This window comes from Miscanthus floridulus, chromosome 17 (genome assembly GCF_019320115.1).
Source record: "Miscanthus floridulus cultivar M001 chromosome 17, ASM1932011v1, whole genome shotgun sequence".
NCBI lineage: Eukaryota > Viridiplantae > Streptophyta > Magnoliopsida > Poales > Poaceae > Miscanthus > Miscanthus floridulus.
Window position 1 is genome coordinate 14,395,424 of NC_089596.1, and position 25,204 is coordinate 14,420,627.

At 40.7% G+C, this 25,204-nt stretch overlaps 2 non-coding genes across 2 annotated transcripts; both read left to right on the forward strand.

Moving 5' to 3' along the window:
* Positions 1-270: 270 nt before the first annotated feature.
* Positions 271-356, forward strand: LOC136519313 (small nucleolar RNA SNOR75). The gene has a single exon (XR_010774862.1). It is a non-coding gene; the product is annotated as a small nucleolar RNA SNOR75 (small nucleolar RNA).
* A 301-nt stretch (positions 357-657) lies between these two features.
* On the forward strand, positions 658-743 carry LOC136519312 (small nucleolar RNA SNOR75). The gene has a single exon (XR_010774861.1). It is a non-coding gene; the product is annotated as a small nucleolar RNA SNOR75 (small nucleolar RNA).
* Positions 744-25,204: the final 24,461 nt, after the last annotated feature.

Below are 25,204 nucleotides of genomic sequence, written 5' to 3' on the forward strand. Positions count from 1 at the left end.
CGGATCGACATGGCGCGTGGCTCCTCTAGCGGCATCACGAAGGTAATCGCTGAGATCTCGTGATGGGTTCAGGTTAGGTTTTTGAGTGAAGTTTTGAAATCCGATGAAACTATAAAACAAGCGCGGTGTTGTCGTGCACTTGCTTGTGCTGGGCCAGCCAGCGATACGTGGGTGTGGGGGAACGGACTTGATTGAATAACCTTTAGATGGGGGCTGAACATCAACCTTATATCCAGATGCGAAGAATTAGAATATGTTGTGTTCTCTCGTTCTCTGTAATGAGTAAATAGATGATGAGTCCGATTTAATCCACTTCATTATACCATGAGAACAATTGAGGCATTTGTCTAAGAGAACACAACAATGTTGCTGTAGTGTTGCATATATTTCACAGGATGAATCATTGGATAAGAAATTTCTCAATCTGAATGCCAACATTATGTCCATGTATGTACTGATTATTTTAAAGTTTCCCTAGTTTCCAATCGAACAGTTCTGTTGATTGCTAGGACACTGCAAATAAGTTGAGTTGCTAATACAATCAAATCATCTCCTACTATTGTTGTAATTTGTTGTACTTAATTGAATGACCTTTAGATTCAGATGGGGCCTAACATCGAATCTTAACCCTATGTGAAGAATTAGAATATGTGGTGTTCTCTGTGATGAGCAAACAGGTGACGAGTCCGATTTAATGCATTCCATTATACCATGAGGACAATCAAGGCATTTGTCTGAGGGAATGCAACAATGTTGCTCTAGTATTCTAGTGTTTGATTGTTTTTATCTCGTTACAAGGAACCTATTAAGGATTTTGTACTGTTCAGATAAGGGGGGCTAGATATTAAAGATGTTGTTGGAAATAATCCTGTGTGTCTAGGTGCATGCTAATGTCTAGGTTCATAGCATTTACTTTAGTTAAATTTCAGCATAGAGTAATACGAGGAATAGATTGATTATATATAATTGGGTAATATTCTGCATTAGTTAGGAGGCTATCATAGCCTGATTTGTAGCTCACGTTTGGCTAAGTAGAAGAGAACAGAAAAGGCAAAGTCATTCCAGCCACCAAAACCACTTGTGCTCGTGTGTGTTTCTTGTGTATGAGTTCCTTGTGTCCGGTTAGAGGCATATTTGTGTTTCAGATCTGACAAAAATGAATATGAGTTCAGTTTGTTGTCATTCATGTCCTAATTTCTTTCGTTACAGATGTGATTTTTTGAACCTATTTTATTTCAAGTTAACTTTGACCATCGCTAAATTTAAATTACCTTGCAGCCGTGTTCTCAGCCTATTCTGTAACTTCATTCACTTTGTGGTCACGTAGGGATATAAGTTTGGCTCTGAGATGGCTAGCACATTGAACACATATGCTACAATGAAGTCTGATGGTGGCCAAGGAGCTCCTCCTCCGGCGGCTACATCCACGGCGAGGCCCATCCCCGACGTCCATACATCCACTCTGGTGAGCTCGAATAGCCAAACCTAACTCAATTGAGTCAACTAGGTTTAGTTGACAGTAGCACTAGATCAATAGCAAGCACACTTGATGGCACAATGTTTTAATTGGAGTTAAAGAATTAAAAAATAATGTCGAATATATTTAGATAGACGAATCTTGTATACTGATGTTTCATTGGTAATTAAAAAAAGAATAATATTCAGGCACATCTTACAAGCCATAAGGTTTCTGCCGATTATAGCAACAACATCAAAATAGAAGGATTTTTTTTCTAAACTTGGACGACAAAGAGTCAAAGACTATTTAGTCTAATCTGACATGGAATGCCAATTGGTAGATCAATTACAAAACTAATTTACACCGTACATTGGCTTTGCCTACTCCATGGATGTCAGTTGGCTGACTAGCCATGAAATGAATTACATGGATCTTTTTGTTTCCATACAGTTAACAAGTTATTAACATGGTTATTTTTCTTAAGAATGTTGCTAACATGGTTACATTGGCTTTGCGTACTCCATGGATGCTGCAATTGACCTCCAAGTTTCTCTTTTTTTCTCTGGCTCTGTGTTGATCTATGTCAGATACTCAGATGTACTTGCTGTAGTCTTATTTTAAATGCATTGGTCATTATAGAATATGTAAAACCCAGCCACTTTACAAATTTTCATGATATTGGTTTACAACATAGCACCCCTCTTTCAAAATACTACAAATCTCTGTTAAACTCAACCATCTAGCATGTATATGCAGTTCTTTACATGTGCACTAACTTGCAAGCTGACATCTTGCTCTAGGACCTTTTATTTTGCTACCTGGATGAAATAATTGGAGAAAGCGATCTAGGCAGCTATGGGTACTCTAATTTGATCTAACCCTGTACTCTATTCAAGCTTTAAGTACAATCGAGTCTGCAAATTGCAGAGCAAGAGATGAGAGTGTATATTTTGCTTCACAGTCAACATTTCTTTCGGCCATTCTCTCGGTGATCCCTAGCTGGCCTGCTCTAACAAGGGCATGGCTTTGGCTACTTATTTTCATTGATGCAGTCAAATGTCGTCCTTATTTCCATTGATGCATAAAGCAGTTCAGTTTGAGTAATTTATTTAGTCATAAATCTTGCTCTGTTCGGCAGCTATTATTGTTTGAAATATAATGTAATTTAGCAAAAATCACTAGTGCAGGACTGTGTTGCAGTCCCGGTTAGGAAGGAATGGCTGGCTATAAAAACACTATGTGCGGTAAGTGTAACTTACTTTAGTACTCCATTATATGGCTGTCAAAAGCATTACTTAACATTTCCATATGCAAAACACACAATGCCCCCAAGCAGAAGCCAGGGAGTGTATATTGTGGATACTATGTATGTTCTATGATGAGTAATACCGGTGTCTACAGGAAACACCCCTTAAGGGTAAGTTTGAACCTCTTCACCCATAGTATAAAAACTTCACACATCATATTAAATACTAAACCGAAACGTGTTCTCTTGTAGTGGAAAGAAGAGAAAGAAATGAAAAGAGACTCATACAAGGATGACCAACTCTTAGAGCTCGTCGGCGACCTTTGCAACTTCATATTGGACCAGATTGTACACGTCAAATGCACCTACCATGACCGAGATTCTGACTTAGGTAGAAATTCTCAGTACCAACACTTTCGTTAGACTAAAAGGCTAGCTCTAGGCCGTTGATAACAATATGTATGTAATTTGATATTAGTCTTACCTTGTGGGACAGTTTGGACTTGTAGAACGAATTAGACTTGTGAATTATGTATATTTAATGATGGATTGTATATATTCTTGTGAATTGGACTTGTAATGGTAGTTTATATAATACTCTTGTGCTTATGGTCAGATTTGAATTATATATATATATATATATATATATATATATATATATATATATATATATATATATATATATATATATATGTTCTAGTCGAATTTGAATTGTAAATTTGAATTTTTTGACAGAAAAATATACTATAGGAGCGGTTCTAGACTGAACCGCCCTTACAAATAGGTATGGTGGGGCAGCTGATAACACCAGCCGCCTCTACAAATCGATTTGTAAGGGCGGTATGGGAATCGCCCCTACAAATACATGATTTGTAGAGACGGTATGGTAGGGGCGGCTGGCCGAGCCACCTCTACAAAGCCTCACCCGTCACCCCTAGAAACCATTCCTGTAGTAGTGAAACTCTATCACTATATATATACCGATGTTGTCCTCAACGCGCTGATTCTAGATCTAAAATCCTTTTTTCGAGCAACCGCTCCTATCTCCGTACATCTAGAGCCGAAGGTCAGAAAAGCTAGGTTTCCGATGAACTCTCCGGCGAGCATTTTCGGCTGAACCATCGCATTCCGACATCAACCATCGCTATATCGAGGTAGCCCTCTTCGTCCTCTATGTGGTGATGTACTTCGTTGTGCGAATCCGTCACTGTATGACCGTGTCCCCTTGCTTTCTTTGTTTTCGATGAAAATTCCGGCAAACTCCATGTATATGGTTCAAATATCTTCGTTTTCCGGTGAACTTCGGCCACTTGCTGGGCAAGCAGCGCCGGCCAAATGCCCCTATGCCACCTATGACCTCGGGCTCCTGGCCCCTCCCGCAGACCCGCACCCAGCGCGTCAGCGCTGCAGCAGGCAGCCGCAGCTGCCTGGCGTGCCATTGGCCGGTGCTGCCCCCGTGGACCCCGCCCTGTCCACCTGTGGGCCAGCGCGTCGCGTGCGTCGCGCCACCTTCGTGCCGCCGGCTGTACTGAATGGGCAAGCCTCCCCTCCTAGAGCGAGCTCCACGGCAGCAGCTCCTCCATGGCCGTTCATGTTCAAGAGCACAAGGTTGAAGATGATGTTAATTACGAAACTGCCACTGGTTTGTAATCTCCACCCTTTAAACGTTTTAACTCCGGTTCGGTTCATTCAAATTGTGTTAGTTTCGTGTCGGCACACTCTATGCACTAGTGATAATGTTTTTCATGTCACTTGTTTTTCCATATATAGTTAAATATTATATACATGCAACTAGTTTTATAATTAAATTCAATATATGTTTTATATGGTATTTTATACATAAATGCTAACATGATTAATTGCTAACATAAATATGTTTCTAAATTATAATTTGTTTAGTCTAAACATACATATTAAATTTGATTAGATGCTCTCACATGTCAATTTGTATTTGCAAGTTAAAGTTGAATTGGCATAAATAATATCAAAATATTTATAAATAAAATATGAGTAGTTTCAACCTTACTTTTAAATTAAATTATGTTGTGACTGATCTGAATTAATGTGATTCACCTAGTTTCAATTAGTGAAAATAAATGAAGCATTTAGTCTTTTCTTTCTTTTATAATATAAACTCCCAGTACTCGTTTCTTTTCGATCGTAGTTCTGTTTATGGCGTTTCTTGTGATCTCGTAACTATAGAACTTGCTTTGTGTTTTAGTACGATGTTTGGTGTACTATTCTTAGTTACTTTCATTTGTTGTTTGTATGTTTGCCTGTACGTGGTGCTTGCTACGAGTAGAAGGAGAACCATCCATAAGCACTGGAGACTCGAAGTTGAAGATGAAGGCTGAAGAATTTGAGTAGTTATATATTGAGTGGAAAGCAAGAGTAAAAGTCAAGTATGATATGAGGCTCCTTGTTACCTAATAACATTATAATCATCTATTCATGTGCATGTGTCTAATATGATGAAACATTAAGGACCTTACCTAGCATACTTTTGTTACCTTGTTCGTTGCTATCTACTAGGTTTATGCATATGGGCTAGCTCTTGCTAGTTGCTTAACTTTAATGAAGAAGCTCCATAATATTGGCTAATGGCATATGCAATGATGTTTAAAATGTGTTTTTTAGCAACATGGAATCTTAAGGACTTATCCGTGAGCAAAATTCAGGACTCACAGTACAACCATGAGTGCTACATGGCTCTGGCTTTGGTTTAGTAGAATGACCTTTTCTGGCTTGTTAGTGGTTACCTGAAAGGACACAAAAGGGGCTTGCCGAGCTGAGTATAGTGCGGCCTCTGTCCCTATGTGTATAGCCTGCATGGAATATGCCATTCAGAAGGGGGGCTCTATATTCCCTTGCCAATTAGAAATCTAGCGGCTACTATCTTGTTAGACGAGCCTTCAAAAGACTTCATGGTGAACCCTGCTGACCTTCCTTGGTAGTGGGTCAAGAGGCTGATCAACTCAGGCGAAAGGGTAAATCACGGCTCATGGTGAAAGTGTACAATCTCTACAGAGTGTAAAACTGGTATATCAGCCGTGCTCACAGTCACGAGTGGCTTGGAAAACTCACGGAATTATGGGTTCTTATTTTACTATGATGTTGATGCTCATGTTTAATCATTATTGTCGTATTGCCATTGTTAATGATTATGTGGAAACTGGAGCTTAAGCATAGTTTAGCAACTCAGGTTCTAATGATAAAACTTGATCTACTAAAAGTGCTTACCGCAGTTCGATAGTGTTGACCTTTTGAGCCTTCATTCGCCCATGTTATATTTGCTGAGTACGACATGTGCTCATCCTTGCTATTTCCCCCACACCTCAGCCTCTAGCAAAAGTTGCTCAGAAGATTGATGAAGACATAGAGGTTCCGAGAAGATTGACAGGAGTGCTAAGCATATGTTACCCCAGTCAGCCATCCCTGTGAAGAATGAAGCCTAAAATTTAGTTACCGTTCGGCGATACTCTGATGTAAGTGTTAATATAGTTATGTATATATTATTTAATAACATTGTTCTGATACTATTCACTCTGTTGTATGTGTGGACTTTGTGGGCCCACATATGGCGAGCCTAGTTTTGTTCTTAAAACTGGGTGTGACAAAGACCTTTCAAGAAGTTTTTGAAATCATTTTCCTTGAAATAGAATTGCTTTTGTTAAAGACAGGACTTTTTCCACCAAAAGAAGGTAGGGCGATTTTGAAAATGCGCTTAGCTGGAAACTATCGGCACAAAAATGTCAACACGCAGCAAGTCGAAAGGATCTGCTTGATGGAGCAAGGCTAGAGATTCGCTTAGCTTCAACACAGGACTAGTCGACCCTGCGAATTTCCCAAGGGCGTGCCAGTCAATTTGACCTACCATTGACAAGGAGAGAAAGTTTATCAGTAATTTAAGGTGGAACATGCCGATTTTTCCTAGATAGTTCCAAGTGTGCCACTTCGGGAGCAGCCAGATAGAAAAATCGACTAAATAGCCGATATGAGAAGAAATCGACTGTTAGGGGGTGTGAAGCTAACGGGTCACAATTGATTTTAGAGTAACGAGCACAATGCACCTAGATATAAATAACATCATCAGCTACATAAATATAACCAGTGTAAAGTATTGAGCTGATAAGTTCAACGAGAAAAGATGTAGCATACGAACAAATCGACTGTCTAGTACAAATAGATCTACAAACGCTCTGAATCTAATCTGTTGCCATCAATAGTGAGGTTCGACCAAATCGATGCAGCTATGATGATAACAATAAACTAAAGCCAAAGAATCTATGAAACCATCTATACATTGATAGGTTTCTGAAAGACATGCTACATGTGTGAAAGCACAGGCAAATCGGCTAAAACAGTCGATTCAGGTATAAAAAGGGTCATAGCATGAGAATAATCGACTATTTAATATGGACAGATTTATAAACTCATCAAATCTAATCTATTATCTTTAACAGTGGGGTTCGACCGGATTGATGGCAGCCATAATAAATATAACAGATTAAACCTTTTAAAGCAAACATATCTATTCGCATTTAACAGAATCATGAGGACACACTATGAGCGTTAAAGTACGAGCAATCGGCTATTTAGCCGATGTAGGCATAGCAAATAGTCAAGGTCATGCCTGGTCGAGAGCAAACTTACCAGCTAGCATACTTCGATCTAAAGTGCCATTAGTGGGATCGACCGTATCGTTACCGCCATAATAGCGAGCTACAGACCAGATTCAACTAACCAGTAAACCTCATCAAGATCAGACATGCCTTAACCACGTACTAAGCATGATCTAGATCAAAGTAGAACAGCCAATGAAGACATAATCCATCGTTTAACGTATGAACCATCGAAGTGTGACAAGATAAACGAGGGACTAAAAGGGTATGAGGCCAATCTAGTTCGATCTCGATCGGGCAGGTTGATATAGATGAAACTAATGACAATAAGAACATTAGCAAGATTAGTAACTTAATAAATATACCCGAAGGATGCCACCCTTAGGTAGAGCCGATAACTTGACCTTAATCTAATTCGAGTAGTGGAGGTCGAACTTTACCGATGCAGCCTTACTTGAACTAGACAAGGATCGATAACTAGATTATACTAGAGCTCGCAAGAGGTCGGTCGGACCAATGCAGCCTTACAAACAGAGGTATAAGCCATGACGGTACTTACAGACAAGCCAGAGGTCGGCCAGACCGATGCAACCATGCTTGTTGAAGAACTCACCAAGATCTACACTACTCCTACTCCTATGCATTGGCGTGAAGCCGAAAAAGTAATTGGTATTGATTGATTGGATGCCCTTTTACAATAGCCAGGGTCTAATATTTATACCCGGAACCTAAGTGTGAATCCTACTCAAATACGACTCATTACAATTTTTAGTATAAGAGAAAACATTCCTAACTTAAGATAACTTGGACCCTAATCTTTCCCTTTTGTAGAATCCGACATGATTCTCCCGACGCCAACCGTAGCTTATTGACGTTATCTGCTCACGTCATTCGAAGAGAGTCGATCCCAGTACTGCATCTGAACCAACTAATATCGATCCTTATGCAATCGATTACTTGATGACACAATCTTGGAAGTTTCGAGTTCCCACATTCTCCTTCCCAAATTTTGGTGTAAACACATGCCACCAATTTTGGGATAAATGTAATTTTATTCCAAAATTACCATGTTTGTACCCCCAATGGGTCCGTAGTCATGAGTAGAGAATCTTGATTTGGGGCCTACTATCCATCACCTTCACCAACATCCTTGCCTGCTTATGAGCCCATTCTTCAAAGCTTCATGAGAGCACTATTGCTTCACGGGCGCTTGGATCCATCCTTCCAGACCGACTATAAATGTCTATCCGACTCTAGCGAGAGCAACCCAACAACTTAGTAATGTTTCTCTTCTGCTTGCCTCCTCGAGTGCCCTTGGCTCTGCCAGACCCTCCATGGTCTAATTCCTTGCTATGAGGGTCTTGAGTGGTTAGAATAATTCTTGTGCATAGGGTGATTGTGTCGCTCATTTCAGCACCTTGTTGAGCAAGAGGATCAGCTCTTGCGGTTAGAAGAATTCTTGTGACATCACCTGAGTTTTCTCACCATGATCATAGAGCTATTCTAGTGTTTGCAAGGGTTAAAATGTGTGGACACCTTCCCCTTGTTCACTCTATCAAATGCTCATCGGGGGAAACCACAGACTTCTTTCCCATGGTTTTCTAGCCACCAAACACCCTGAGGACCATGAGCGCCTGGTCAAGGACTTCTTCAACACCGCCAACTCCATAGCCCTCGCTTCCTAGGCTGAAGACATAGTGAACAAAGTGTTCTCCGGCCCTTAGTTTATAATATGAGAAGCTAGCAAACAATTACTTCATTTTAAGTGACTCCTCTTTTGCCCTATGCTCATGTCCCATGTACTAATTTGTAAGCAGTTATCTAGCCTATTGCGTGTCTCCTCGAGGCTCAGTAGAATAGCTGTTTTGGATTAGCCGATTTTGACTTGTGATTCGATCTGACTCGATTAAATCTAAAACGGCTCTCATGGTAAAACTCTTCAAATTCCTCCTTGGTCATTAATCGCCGCATTTTCCCTCGGTACTGGCAGAACAGCGCTCCCTCTTCCATTAATTAGGCTTGCCTCTACATGTTCTGAGATATCGACCATCCCATCTCTATGGCTATAAATACCGGCTAAGGGCTCTAGTTTCAAGCATATCTACACCTACAATCGCCTTTGCTTTCTGTACTTCTCCACCTTCACAAACCCTATAGCAATTTCCCTTATTCTTCCATGATCTAGGACAATATCCATGCAGGAGAAGATCATCGTGGCAAGCGAGTAGCAGAAGATCTCTCGGAGGAAGAGGTCCCGGTCAGCCAGTGGCTCCACAACATGAGGTAAGACTAAACACCCCTATCCATAACGAGAATCATCTACTAATGCATCTACAGGCTCATCCTCAATGATAGCCTCCAGCCGCTTCCTCTCAGGATCAGTGGGCCTTCTATCACTACATTTGCCGCTACCGCGTCGGACTCGTCGTTGGACTCCTCTGACTCCTAAATGGCGATGATGCCCAATGTTTCCTCTAGGAGTGGAGGGTGGCTAAGGACCATTATTCTGAGGCAACCCAGGAGAACGGTCAGTTTGAGCTTCTCAAGCCACCCTCCTCGCCGCTGAGGAAGAAACCAACGTTGTTCAGGCGTGGTTGGCTGAGTCTGATGCCATGGTGGCGGGTAAGAGGAACTCCAAGAAAACCTTAGTTTCAATTTCCACCGTCTTTGTCTTGATAGCTCCTTTGCTTCCGTGATTTTCTAGCCTTGATGGTGCAGTTGGAGAACCTCCAACTGGCGGTGAACGTGGCTATGACAGCTATCAACGCCCAGGACCCTCTCCTCAACAACCGCCTACAGGATGTCCCAATGCGCGTTCAGGAGATCGCCCTCCATGGCATTCATCGTGGTGCTATGATGGCTCTAGCAGTGGCGCAGGTTCAGATTGAGCATGATCTCCTCATCATGGAGCCAGGCTTTCTGATGGGCAATGACCCTGGCATGCATGAGGACTTGATTGAGGACTTCGGAGATGCCGCAACGGCCATTGTGGACATCGCTTCAGTTCCAGACGTTGTAAACAGGGTGATTGATTAGCTTGTAACTGATCAATGAATGAAATCCCTGTTTTTCTGTGATCACGTCTTAGTGAACTTCCTACAACATTTTTTGTATACATCATGATTGTCTCTATGTTTGCTTTTGCTCTATAGGCGATACATATCGTATCGACTTTTACCCCTTCGGGTCTATCTTTGAACTAGAGGTGATACTCTTCTGGTACCGGCTATTAGAGCCGATGACTGAATAAATCGGCTATCAAGTATTAATCCAAACGCTAGGATTGTATTTCTTTAGATGCTTTCCATTGATTGCTCTATCGAACTCCTCTTCTCCTCCAAGTGTTTCCAAAATATAAGCATTGTCAGGTGCACAACATTTAATCTGATAAGGTCCTTCCTAATTAGGCAACCACTTGCCGAACCTGCTATCTCTTGACCCGATCGGTAATTTTACCTTCTAGGCCAAGTCTCCTTCAGAAAATTATTTGCTCTTCACCTTCTTATTGTAATATTTCACAATCCTTAGCTTATTGGCTTCAATATTTTCAAGAGCCCGCAGCCGATGACAACTTAAGTCTTCTAAGTCATCCATCATAAGATTTTTGTAAACTTCGGCTGGCAAATCATTTTAGAATGTGACATGCCTCGATCTAGTTTGAATCTCCCAAGGAAGGACTGCATTATGACCATACACAAGTTCATAAGGTGACACTTTAATTGATCCATGATAGGCCATCCTATATGCCCATTGTCGACATAGAATTTTGTCCCATGCTGAGGACACACGCAGCAAGCCGGAAGGGTTTGCTCGATGGAGCAGATCCACCTAGCTTCAGCGTAGGGGTGGTCGATCCTGTGCAATCCTCCCGAGGTGTGCCAGTCAATTTGACTCTGCAATTGACAAGGAGAGAAAGTTCATCAGTAGTTAAGGGCAGAACTTGCCGGTGTTGCCAGACAGTCCCGAATGTACGGCTGTGAGAGCCGATATAAAAGGAAATCGACTAAATAGCCAATTCCAGTATATTCATGAGAATAAGTTAGTTAGAGCTCATGGGGTCGTGTGAGGAGAATCGGTTATCATTCAGGATAAACATCATTTAAACAAATATTAATCAAAGGCAATAAGATATCAATGATGATCGGTCCATACTAAGCCAATGATTACGAGTAACCGAACTCCTTTTTATATAAAGAAACAATTCAACATCACTTAATCATTTAATAAAGATAAATCTAATGAACATGTTAGATCTCATCTATCGCCATGACTAGTGGGGCATGAGGCAGAATCATGCAGGCCATAGAAACAACAATAGACTCGATGACCCTAACTCATTACTAATATCAGTGGGGCATGAGGCAGAATTATGCAGGCTGTAATACAATAACAAGATCATGGGGCTAACACATCTTTCAACTTATCTCTACTTCAATGATCTCATGATGTGAACTGTTCATGAAAGCATTCGATATTGGCTAAACAGCCGATTCAGGCATAGCGCACAGTTAATGTCATGTCTTCTCAGGAATGGGTCTATCAACCAACGATCCCCACTCCACGGTGCCAATAGTGGGGTGAGAGGCAAAATCCCATAGTCCATGATGACGGGCCATGAAATGGTTCTCGCTAACCGATAGATCTACTCAAGATCGAACATGTCTTAACCGCACGCTATGCACGATTAAGATTGACGCAAAACAGCCGATAAAAACATAACTCGTCGCTTAAGATGTAGATTGGATCAATTTTAGATTAGCAAACGATGAGTTAAACAAGATATAAGGCCAATCCAGATCAATCTCAATCGGGCAGAGTGATATTGCTGTAATTAGATAAACAATGAAAGCAATAAGCAATATCGGTAACTTAATGAATCTACCAAAGACTACCACTCTAAGATAGAGCCGATAACTTGACCTTGATCCAATTCAAGCAGTGGGGTGTGAGGTAGAATCACACAGGCCATACTTGAATTAGGCAAGAGTCGATAACTAGCTTATACCAGAGCCACAGTGGGGGTCGACCGGATCGATGCAGCCATACTTGTTGAAGAACTCGCTGAGATCTACTCTACTCCTACTCCTAAGGGGTGGCCGAAGCCAAAAAAAGTAAATGACTTGTATTTGATTGATTGGTTCTACAATAGCCGGGGTTTGGTATTTATACCCAGAGCCTAAACATGAATCCTACTCGAGCATAATTTGTTATAAACTTTGGCATAAAATGAAAACATTCCTAATTTAAGATAAGTTGGACTCTAATCTTTCCCTTTTTGTAGAGTCCGACACGTTTTCTTCCTGGCGTCGAGCGTAGCCTCTGTCGTTATCTGCTGGTGCTGTCCAAAGAAAGCCGATTCCTAGACTTTGCATCTAAATCAGCTGTTTCTGATCTGTCCGCAACTGATCCCTTGATGATACAATCCTGGGAGCTTCTGGGTCCCTGTGACTCTCCTTCCAAATTTTGGTGTAAACACCCATAATGCCTCATTAAGCGTTAAATATCACTTCCTTGGTTGTTCTTCAATCTTTTTCTTGATCAGCTTAATCATAATTTGATTGGATGCCTCTGCCTGGCCATTAGCCTGAGCATAGTAAGGAGAAGAATTTAATAACTTAATTCCCATACTGGCAGCAAAATCTCTGAACTCTTCTAATGTGAACATTGTCCCCTGATCGGTAGTGATGGTTTGAGGAATCCCAAAATGATACATAATATGCTCCTTGACAAAAACAACTATGTTCTTTGAGGTTACCGTCTTCAAAGGAATTGCCTCAACCCACTTAGTGAAGTAATCTGTTGCTACGAATATAAACTTATGTCCTTTACTTGAAGGCGGAAAAATCTAGTCAATTAAATCAATCCCCCAACCTCGAAACGACCATAGTTTGATTATTGGATTCATAGCCAAAGCGGGTGATTTCTGAATATTACCAAAACATTAACAATGCTGACATCCCTTATAATATTCAAAACAATCTTCTAGTATTGTTGGCTAGAAATATCTAGTCCTGCGAATAATCCATTTCATCTTATAAGCTGATTGATGAGCTCCACATATCCCTTCATGTACTTCACCCATCAATACTTTAGCTTCTTCTTGATTTAAGTATTTAAGCAACACCCCATCGACTATCTTGTAATACAGCTGGTCATCTAGCAAAACATACTTAACTAATTTATACCTTAGCTTCCTGATAACCTCATGTGATGTATTCTTAAGATAATTGGCTATTTCCACTCTCTAATCATTAGTCACAGTTTCACTACTTAACATCTCTTGAAACACTTGATAACCTGATGCACTTTGAGCTAACCAATTAGCCTCTTGATTCTGTGCTCTTGGAATATGTAACACCCCAAAATTTGCTACTTTTGAAAATAGAGTTAAAATGATTTATTTCTGAATTTTGTGCTCATAAAATATAGGAAAATAAAATTTTTCATTAAATTAAAATTCATCATAAGGTTTAGCAACAAGTTTGAGCATACATGCCTTTGCATTTGATTTATTTGGTTGAATGGTTTTGATTGAAAATTTCAAATAGGTTAAATTGCTTTTACAAATGAAATTAAAAATAGCTTTGAAGTAAAAGAAAAGAAGGAAAAGAGAATTACAAAATAAGAGGATTTAAAAGTGGTAAAATTTGTTTTTGAGAACTTACCAAAATTTCTTATTAAGTTAAAAAGAGTATTTGAAACTCCATTCAAATTTGGTTTGACTCATATTTGAATTGGATTTGAAATAAGAAAAGAAAAGGGATTTGGAAAAAAAATGAACACAGCTCTCCCTCTCTCTCTCAGTTTTTTTTCTCCTGCCGGCCCAAGCTGCTTGGTCTCCTCTCTTTCCTTCTCCGCTTCTGGCCTGTAGGCTGTTCCCGTGCCTGTGGCCCATTCCCGCCCGCATGGCCTGGCAAGCAAGCCCAAGCTGCAGCCCGCTCCTGCCTCTAGCTCCGCGTGGCCCAGCAGCACTGCCCGTGGCCCACCCTGCGCACCAGCCCAATCCGCGCTGACGCCGGCCGCTCTCCATTCTTCCTCTATCGCTGACGATCGGGCCCGCTTGCCAGGGCGTCTTCCTCCTCGCGCGTAGCCGAGCTGGACTCCGCGCCGCCGGCCGTGTCCACCCCGCTCACGCCTCCCGCCACTTGTCGTGCCTCCCAAGGTTCTAGGGACATAAATAGCGGATGTCGTGCCCTCCTCTTCCAATCCCTTGCTCTAGATTCACAGCCACCATCGCTCGAGCGCCGTAGCCGCACCGCAACCGAGCACCGCCGCCTGTCGTCCACTTCACCAAGCCGTGAGCCGTCTTCGGTGCTTGGAGGTCCCCACTAGTGCTCTAGGTAAGCTCGCCTCGACCTCCTAGCTCCTCTCGTGTCTTCTCCGTCAAAAATCGGGCCTTGTAAGCTGTTTTGGAGTTCTGTCGCCGAGCTTCATTCGCCGGCCATGGCGCCGCTGCCGTCCTTGACAATGCTGGCAATAGCCTCCTCCCTCTTCCACCGCCTATCAAATCCTGGCCGTCCGATTTTGATCCAACGACCGATAACAGAAGATACCCCTTCGTTGTGCTAGTTGCAAAAGAGCCCCTCAGTTTCTTCCAATTAGAACCCGCAGTCCAAAATGTTTTCCCTAACTCCGTTTTCTTCCTTGGAAAGCGTACTTTGTTTCGGTTAGATTGAAAATACGTTTTCAGCTATTTACAGATTTGCCACAGATTTTGTTTTAGCCATAACTTCTCTGTTTTAACTCCAATTTGATCCGTTCAAATTGCGTTAGGTTCTTATTTGCGTAATCTACATGTTCATACTACATTTAAGTATGTTTTCAACTTTTAAAATTCAAGGATAGATTTAATCTATTATTTTAATAAAGGAAATCTTATTTATTTCATATCTTCTGTGTTTTAGATCTGTTTTGACCCATTCAAGTGGCGTTAGATTCATAGCAATGAGGTCTACGCATTAGTAACAATGTTTAACATGGCACTATTTCTAGAATCTCATGGTTTAAACTCTAATTTGATTAATAATTAAGCAACTGTGTTTTATAAATAAAATATGATTTGTTTTACTTTAGTATTATAATTCAAACTTAAATTTGACTTAAATTATAATCTCTATAAAATATCTTATATATGTTTTTATATAATTAATACACATTAAGTTAATAGTTTTATGAGTAGATCTATCGGTAGATGTATCTTTTTCACCGTAGCTCCGATTAGAGTGCTTTTCGCGTCTATGTATTCGTAGCGAGACGTAGATTCGTTTTACAAACTTTTCGTCTTGATTTTATGTTTGGTGTACTGTTCTAATTTAGATCTATTGTTTGCTTTGTGTATGATTGTATGGATGCTTGTGTGGTGCTTTATGATTTCGTCCAGTCGATGAGATATACGTGGTGATCAAGAAGAAGAAGAAGAAGAACGTTAAAGATTAAAGCTTACTAAAGGATTGGTATTTTAAGGCAAGTATAGCATGGGATCATCCTTGTTGTCCTGTTCATCTTTAATCACTTAATTCATATTGCATGTGTCTACCTTGACTACCACTAAGGATTTCCTAGTATTTTGTTACCCTATACCTTGATTCCTATGGGGTATTGCATTGGGTAGCTTTGCTATTGCTCAACTACAACCATGATCTTGTAACTTGACTAATGTAATATGCAATAAACATTAAAAGATGCTTTTTAGCAACATGGAATAAGGGGGATAGGGCATTGGGCTATTTTTATGGTGCTCTAGATTCCTCTCCCTAAGGACTTATCTGTAAGTCATCATCTGGGACTTATAGTATAGCTGTGAGGGCTACATAGCTCTAGCTTTAGCTCAGTATGAGGACCATTTCTAGCTTGTTGGTGGTTACCTTTATTGGCATAAGAATGGCTTGCCGGATCAGGTATAGTGTGGCCTATGTCCCCATGTGTATAGGCTGCGTGTCAATGTGCCATCGGGAAGGGGGGCTCTATATCTGTTTGCCAAGTGAATCTAATGGCCCTAACTTGTTAGACGAACTTTTGAAAGGTTTTATAGTGAACCCTGCCAACCTTCCTTGGTAGTGGGTCAAGAGGCTGATCACCTCAGGCGAAAGGGTAAATCACGACTCAGTGAAAGTGTACAACCTCTGCAGAGTGTAAAACTGGTATATCAGCCGTGCTCACGGTCACGAGCGGCCATGGAACCCTTACAGAATAGATGATCACTAATGGTTAACGATGATGAACATGGATGATACTAATGATGAATATGCTCATTAACAATTACTGTTTATGCTATTCGTTATTCATGTTTACCTGATCATGTGTTTAAGTGGGCTTGTGGATAAACTTGTTGCTACTCAATTGCTAAAATCATGACTCATTAAAAGCTAATCGCAGTTAACCAGTGTCAGCCTTTTGAGCCTCATGAACCCCATGTTATATTTGTTGAGTACGACATGTACTTACGCTTGCTTTACTTTTCAATTATTTGGATAAAAATCCCGGATGGATACCAGATTGCTAGAGTATGGAGGAATTAGGCTTGTGATCAACCAGTCAGTTGTCCCTGTGGATTTGGAGTCTTTGCCTGAAGATTGGAGTTGTCTTTACGTTGTCTATACTCTGAGGTTATAATCTTTATACTATTACGCTATGTATTTAAGCATTGTCTTTTGATATTACCTTTATTTGTAGCTATATGTGAGATTTGACATCCTGGGCTCACATATGGTGTGTATCTGGTTTTATTCTTAAAATCGGGTGCTACAGAGTGGTATCAGAGCAATGTTGACTGTAGGACGCAAGCCTAGTTAGAAATTGGCTGTCTTGAGGTTTTGAAATTGCTATAAAATCGTTGCTCTATAAACCTTGATATTTTCTTCTCTACTATATCTATACCTTGGTGCTTATTTTAAAGTCTTTGTTCTCATCTCCACTCCTTGATTTGATATGTTTTTAGACCTATTCCTCATCACCTTCTTGCGTAATCTGAAGATAAGTTTTAGAATTGTTATCCCTAGTATAATGAGAACGATAGTATCGCAAGTTGAATCAATGATTGAGTTGTGCACCTTTATTGCTTTGTTGAACTATCATTATGCTTATGATTGTTTTGGATTTTTATAATGATTGCAATGATCTTGTTGGGTGTCCCCACAATTTCATTTAGTTTATAGGCCTAAGGTATAAGGATTAGTGAAATAAATAGTTGGGTTATGGTTTTCTTCTGTTTCCTCTATCCTATCTTTTTAGAGCAGTCTGCACTCCTCGGCTTATATCTCTATTCTTGGACAACCAAAAATCATGAGAAAATTCTGGACAATAGGAGACATCAATATGTTTCTCTGAGCATAAGAATCACCCTGATATCTATTTTGGTTATGGAGATACGAAAATTACAAGATGATGCATCTGTGCTGTTTGAAACCTGGAATAGTTTCTGTTGTGCACTATTTTTGACCAAGTTAGCTGCAGAATTTGGAAAAGTGTTCTATAAGAAAATTGTGGAGAATTTTATAAACTTTCTAACAGTATAAGATACAATATCATTGGATTAACAGAATGAGAGTTATAGCTGTTTTACTGCGCAGCTGTTTTTCTACTCGCGAGGAATTTCAGATTTCTTGTTCTTGCCCCTACATGAGAGTTTCTTTGGGATGTCAGGATGTCCTTATGCTAGTTAATCCATCTAGAAGAAGGTTCAAGCTACCCTATTGATCTTTTCTTAAGGGGGTAGCCAAGTTGAAGAATTTGCAAGATGAAGTGTCTTACGTTCTAGATTACGCAGCGGAAGCGTGGTGGTACCCAAAGATGTGAGAGAAACTCAGAGTCTTAATGAGGTTTGGTTAAAGGTTCAACGAAGGTTTAACCAAGATCATCAAGATTTTGATAGAGCTACTGGAGAAGTTTTCAAGTTAGTTTGGATAAAGAAACTTTAGCTAAGTGTCTGAGGGAATCCAAGAAGAGGTTGGAGTAAAACCTAAGTATTAGCTTTGCCAGATCCGGACAAGAGCTTTATATCTACAATGATGCACCTTGTCAAGGTGTGGGCTGTGTCTTTATACGAGAAGAAAAGTAGTGGCTAGTTCATTAGGTCAACTAAGGAAGCGTGAGTTGAACTAACCGACATGTTATTTGAAGTTATCCATTATGGAGCATGGAAGTAATATCATCTTGGAAGTAAAAGTGACATATAGAAGGATCACAAGAATCTACAGGATATCTTCACCAAGTTGGTCTTGAGCTTGTAATATCTTCGTTGGAATGAAATTGATTATGACTTGGAAAAAGTGCTATCACTTGGAGAAGCAAAAGTCATGGCCGATGACCTTAGCAACAGAGAATTGTGCTAAGGAGGTTCGGGTGACACCAAGGACTAAGAATTGCATTTCAAGTTTGAGCAACTTGATCGGGATTATTAATGTTTTGAAGGTTGGTAGTAGAATATACTTCTGACCAAGAGATTCGTCAGGCTTCGTTGGAAGGTGAATATACTAAGAAAGAGAAATTGATATTACGGACTAAAAAGGAAAGATGGCCTAGTGATTGGAGTTACCTAAGAATTGTTCAAGGTACCTGTCACAATCTTGGAGTTAGTTTGACAAGTTGCTTGGAGTAAGATTTACATGTATGCAAAGTAAAGTGGATTCTTATCAAGACGATGGAACTACACGATGAAGTAAAGAAGAATCTAGAGATGAAGTATCCCTATCTCTCAGTCGACGTCGTCTGAATCTCGGGGACGAGATTCATCTTAAGGGGGGTAGAATTATAACACCCCAAAATTTGCCACTTTTGAAAATGGAGTTAAAATGATTTATTTCTGAATTTTGTGCTCATAAAATATAGGAAAATAAAAAATTTCATTAAATTCAAATTCATCATAAGGTTTAGCAACATGTTTGAGCATACATGCCTTTGCATTTGATTTATTTGGTTGAGTGGTTTTGATTGAAAATTTCAAATAGGTTAAATTGCTTTGACAAATGAAATTAAAAATGGCTTTGAAGTAAAAGAAAAGAAGGAAAAGAGAATTACAAAATAAGAGGATTTAAAAGTGGTAAATTTTGTTTTTGAGAACTTACCAAAATTTCTTATTAAGTTAAAAAGAGTATTTGAAACTCCATTCAAATTTGGTTTGATTCATATTTGAATTGGATTTGAAATAAGAAAAGAAAAGGGATTTGGAAAAAAATGAGCAAAGCTCTCCCTCTCTCTCTCATTTTTTTCTCCCGCCGGCCCAAGCTGCTTGGTCTCCTCTCTTTCCTTCTCCGCTTCCGGCCTATAGGCCTGCTCCCGTGCCCGTGGCCCATTCCCGCCCACGTGGCCTGGCAAGTAAGCCCAAGCTGTAGCCCACTCCCGCCTCTAGCTCCGTGTGGCCCAGCAGCACTGCCCGCGGCCCACCCTGCGTGCCAGCCCAATCCGCGCTGACACCGGCTTCTCTCCATTCTTCCTCTGTCGTTGATGACTGGGCCCGCTCACCAGGGCGTCTTCCTCCTCACGCATAGCCGAGCTGGACTCCGCGCCGCCGGCCATGTCCACCCCGCTCATGCCTCCCGCCACTTGTCGTGCCTCCCAAGGTTCCAGGGACATAAATAGCGGATGCCGTGCCCTCCTCTTCCAATCCCTTGCTCTAGATTCGCAGCCACCATCGCCCGAGTGCCGTAGCCACACCGCAACCGAGCACCACCACCTGCCGTCTGCTTCACCAAGCTGCGAGCCATCTCCGGTGCTTGGAGGTCCCCACTAGTGCTCTAGGTAAGCTCGCCTCGACCTCCTAGCTCCTCTCGTGTCTTCTCCGTCGAAAATCGGGCCCCGTAAGCTGTTTTGGAGTTCCATCGCCGAGCTTCATTCGCCGGCCGTTGCGCTGCTGCGTCCCTGACAACGCCGGCAACAGTCTCCTCCCTCTTCCACCGCCTATCAAATCCTGGCCATCCGATTTTGATCCAACGACCGATAACAGAAGATACCCCTTCGCTGTGCTAATTGCAAAACAGCCCCTCGGTTTCTTCCAATTAGAACCCGCAGTCCAAAACGTTTTCCCTGACTCCGTTTTCTTCCTTGGAAAGCGTACTTTGTTTCGGTTAGATTGAAAATACGTTTTCAGCTATTTACAAATTTGCCACTGATTTTGTTTTAGCCATAACTTCTCCGTTTTAACTCCAATTTGATCCGTTCAAATTGCGTTAGGTTCGTATTTGCATAATCTACATGTTCATACTACTTTCAAGTATGTTTTCAACTTTTAAAATTCAAGGATAGATTTAATATATTATTTTAATAAAGGAAATCTTGTTTATTTCATATCTTCTGTGTTTTAGATCTTTTTTGACCCATTCAAGTGGCGTTAGATTCATAGCAATGAGGTCTACGCATTAGTAACAATGTTTAACATGACACTATTTCTGGAATCTCATGGTTTAAACTCTAATTTGATTAATAATTAAGCAACTGTGTTTTATAAATAAAATATGATTTGTTTTACTTTAGTATTATAATTCAAACTTATATTTGACTTAAATTATAATCTCTATAAAATATCTTATATATGTTTTTATATAATTAAAACACATGAAGTTAATAGTTTTATGAGTAGATCTATCGGTAGATATATCTTTTTCACCGTAGCTCCGATTAGAGTGCTTTTCATGTCTATGTGTTCATAGCGAGACGTAGATTTGTTTTACAAACTTTTCATCTTGATTTTATGTTTGGTGTACTGTTCTAATTTAGATCTATTGTTTGCTTCGTGTATGACTATATGGATGCTTGTGTGGTGCTTTATGATTTCGTCCAGTCGGTGAGATATACGTGGTGATCAAGAAGGAGAAGAACGTTGAAGATTAAAGCTTACTGAAGGATCGGTATTTTAAGGCAAGTATAGCATGGGATCATCCTTGTTGTCCTATTCATCTTTAATCACTTAATTCATATTGCATGTGTCTACCTTGACTACCACTAAGGATTTCCTAGTATTTTGTTACCCTATACCTTGATTCCTATGGGGTATTGCATTGGGTAGCTTTGCTAGTGCTCAACTACAACCATGATCTTGTAACTTGACTAATGTAATATGCAATAAACATTAAAAGATTCTTTTTAGCAACATGGAACAAGGGGGCTAGGGCATTGGGCTATTTTTATGGTGTTCTAGATTCTTCTCACTAAGGACTTATCTGTAAGTGATCATTCGGGACTTACAGTACAGCTATGAGGGCTACATGACTCTAGCTTTAGCTCAGTATGAGGACCTTTTCTAGCTTGTTGGTGGTTACCTTTATTGGCGTAAGAATGGCTTGCTGAATCAGGTATAGTGCGGCCTTTGTCCCCATGTGTATAGGTTGCGTGTCAATGTGCCATCGGGAAGGGAGGCTCTACATTTGTTTGCCAAGTGAATCTAATGGCCCTAACTTGTTAGACGAACCTTTGAAAGGTTTCATAGTGAACCCTGCCGACCTTCCTTGGTAGTGGGTCAAGAGGCTAATCACCTCGGGCGAAAGGGTAAATCACGACTCACAGTGAAAGTGTACAACCTCTGCAGAGTGTAAAATTGGTATATCAGCCGTGCTCACGGTCACGAGCGGCCATGGAACCCTTACAGAATAGATGATCACTAATGGTTAACGATGATGAACATGGATGATACTGATGATGAATATGCTCATTAACAATTATTGTTTATGCTATTCGTTATTCATGTTTACCTAATCATGTGTTTAAGTGGGCTTGTGGATAAACTTGTTGCTACTCAATTGCTAAAATCATGACTTATTAAAAGCTAATCGCAGTTAACCAGTGTCAGCCTTTTGAGCCTCATGAACCCCATGTTATATTTGTTGAGTACGACATGTACTTACGCTTGCTTTACTTTTCAATTATTTGGATAAAAATCCCGGATGGGTACCAGATTGCTAGAGTATGGAGGAATTAGGCTTGTGATCAACCAGTCAGTTGTTCCTGTGGATTTGGAGTCTTCGCCTAAAGATCGGAGTTGTCTTTGCACTGTCTATACTCTGATGTTATAATCTTTATACTATTACGCTATGTATTTAAGCATTGTCTTTTGATATTACCTTTATTTATAGCTATATGTGAGATTTGACTTCCTGGGCTCACATATGGTGTGTATTTGGTTTTATTCTTAAAATCGGGTGCTACAGAATATGCTGAAGAGAAATATGAGGAAACTCCTTGAGTAACCTCTGGGATTGATCATAGTATCCCCTTAGAATATCATCTTTACATTCATATAGGCCGATCAACTGATTAATAATTAACCATAAGTCTCCAAATACTTCAATTGACTCAGCATTTACTTCCTAAAGAAATTGAAGTCCCTTAAGAATAGCTTCATATTCTGCTTGATTGTTAGAACTCATTGATTTAGTTGAAAAAGCAAACTCAAAACTTGCCCCCCAAGGTGAAATAATAACAATACCAATGCCACCACCTTGCTTGCACGATGATCCATCAAAGAATAGCGTCCAAGGTATTAGCTCTAGATAGCCAATTCTCGGTTTATGATGCTGAGTGACAAAATCGGCCATTACTTGCCCTTTGACTGCTTTAGTCGATTCGTACCTCAAATCAAATTCTGACAATGCAAGAATCTACTTCCCCATTCTCCCATTTAATTTCGGCATTGATAGCATGTGCTTGATCACATTAGCCTTGGAAATAACTGTACATTCAGCCGATAACAAGTAATGTCGCAACTTAGAGCAAGGAAAATATAAGCACAAGCACAACTTTTCAATAGGAGAATATCTTGTTTCTGGATCAAAAAGCCTTCAGCTTAGATAGAAAACAACAAGTTCTTTTCCTTCAAACTCTTGCCTTAAGGCCGATCCAATCGTTCGGTCATTAGCCGACACGTACAACTTGAAAGGTTTACCTTGCTGAGGAGGGACCAGCATGGGTGGACATTTCATATATTCTTTTATCTCCTCAAACACCTTTTGTTGCACATCACCCCATTTAAATTCTTGATCATTTTTCAACTGCAACAAGGGAGAAAATGGCAGAACCTTTTCTGACAAATTTGAAATAAATCTCTTGATAAAATTAATCTTACCAAGCAAAGATTGTAACTCTATTTTAGTAGTCGGGGGCACTGCCTCATTAATTGCTTTCATACTTTTTTGACCAATTTCGATTCCTCTTGTAATACCCTAAAATTTGCCTCTTTTGAAAATAGGTTTAAAATCATTTAATTTGGAATTTTTGTACTCATGAAATATAGGAAAATAAAATTTTTCATTAAATTAAAATTCATCATAAGGATTAGCAACATGCATGTGCATACATGCCAGTGCATTTGATCTATTGTAATGAGTGGTTGAATCCAAAATTCGAAATGAATTTAAAATGCTTTTAAATTGGCTTTGAAGTAGAAGAAAAGAAAATTTGAAAATAAAGGAATTTTTTATTTTGTAAAATTTATTTTTGGGAGCATACCAAAAATTCTTATTTTTATTTGAATTAAAAAGTGTATTCGAATTTGATTTGGTTTACATTGGAAGTTGGTTTTGAAAACAAAATAGGAAAAAGATTTGGTAAAGAAAAAAATCTTCTCCCTCTCCCCCTCTTTAGGCCGCTGGCCTGCTCCTCCCCATCTATTTCTCCCATGCGAAGACCAGCTCTGCTCCTGTGCAGCCCGCTCAACTCCGCAAGACCGCAGTCCAACCCGCTATACCTACGCCTTGGCCCATTGGCGTCGGCCCAGCTAATGCCGCAGCGCATGCCACCTCTCCCTCCCGCGCTCACCGATAGTCTAGGCCCATAGGTCAGGCCTTTCTCCTACCTCACGTAACCAGGCCGGACTCCGTCGCCGAGAGTTCTAGGCTACGCCAACTTCGTCGTTGCCTTGCGCCGCAAGTTACTCCGCGCTCATAAATACGGGCGAGGACCCCACGCCGCCTCGCTACCCCAATCCTAGAGCAAGCCGCTACGTTATCCTGTGCCCTCCTTGCTGCCATCTGGATCTCACCGCAAAGACGAACTCGCCGCTGCCGTTGTAGTTGCCATTTGCTGCCTCGCCATCGAGGAGAATCTATTGCTGCCCCTCGCATCAAGGTGATGCCGCAGACACCGTTCTTGCTCTCTTTTTCTCTCTGTTGCTCACGTATAGCATCACCAAACCTTCGCAGGAAGACCTAGAGCCGCCATAACCGACGTACATCATCACCGTCCCATTTTTGCCGTCAAAACACCTTTGGTGAGCTCGCTGTCTCCTCCTCCATCTACCCATGTTTTTTTCTGCAGCCATACGAGGTCCCTAGGCCCTTCACCGTGTTTCACTAGTAAGCTCCACCTCACCGGCAATGGTGCCACCGCCTCCCACACCGGTGCCAACAGATCCAGCGGCGCCGTGCCTGACCCATAGGCCACAACCGAGATGAGCGCGCGAGCCCCTGCATCCTGCTTCCCAGCGCGCACGCACGCGCGCAAACACGCGACATCGCGCAAGCGTACCGAGCTAACAGAGCAGCCATGCGTGCTTGTTTGCTTGATGACGCCATCATCACGTCACGCACATAATATTGGCCGTTTTCTTTTAGAAAAACAAATCTTGAAATACAATAGAAATACGTATATACTTACAATGATGCTGAGCCGTCCGATCTGAGATCTATGGCCCAGATTAGATCATAACCCTTCATGATAGATTTGCAAAAGAGCCCCTCTGGTTTTCCATTTTCGAACCCATAGTCCAAAATGATTTTCCCGACTTCGTTTTCTTCTTTTGAAGGCGTATTTTGTTTCGGTTAAGTCTAAAATACGTTTTCAGCCATTTACAGATTTGCCACTAATTTCATTTTAGCCATAACTTCTCCGCTTTAACTCCGATTTGATCCGTTCGAAGTGCGTTAGATTCGTAATTTAATAATCTACATGTTA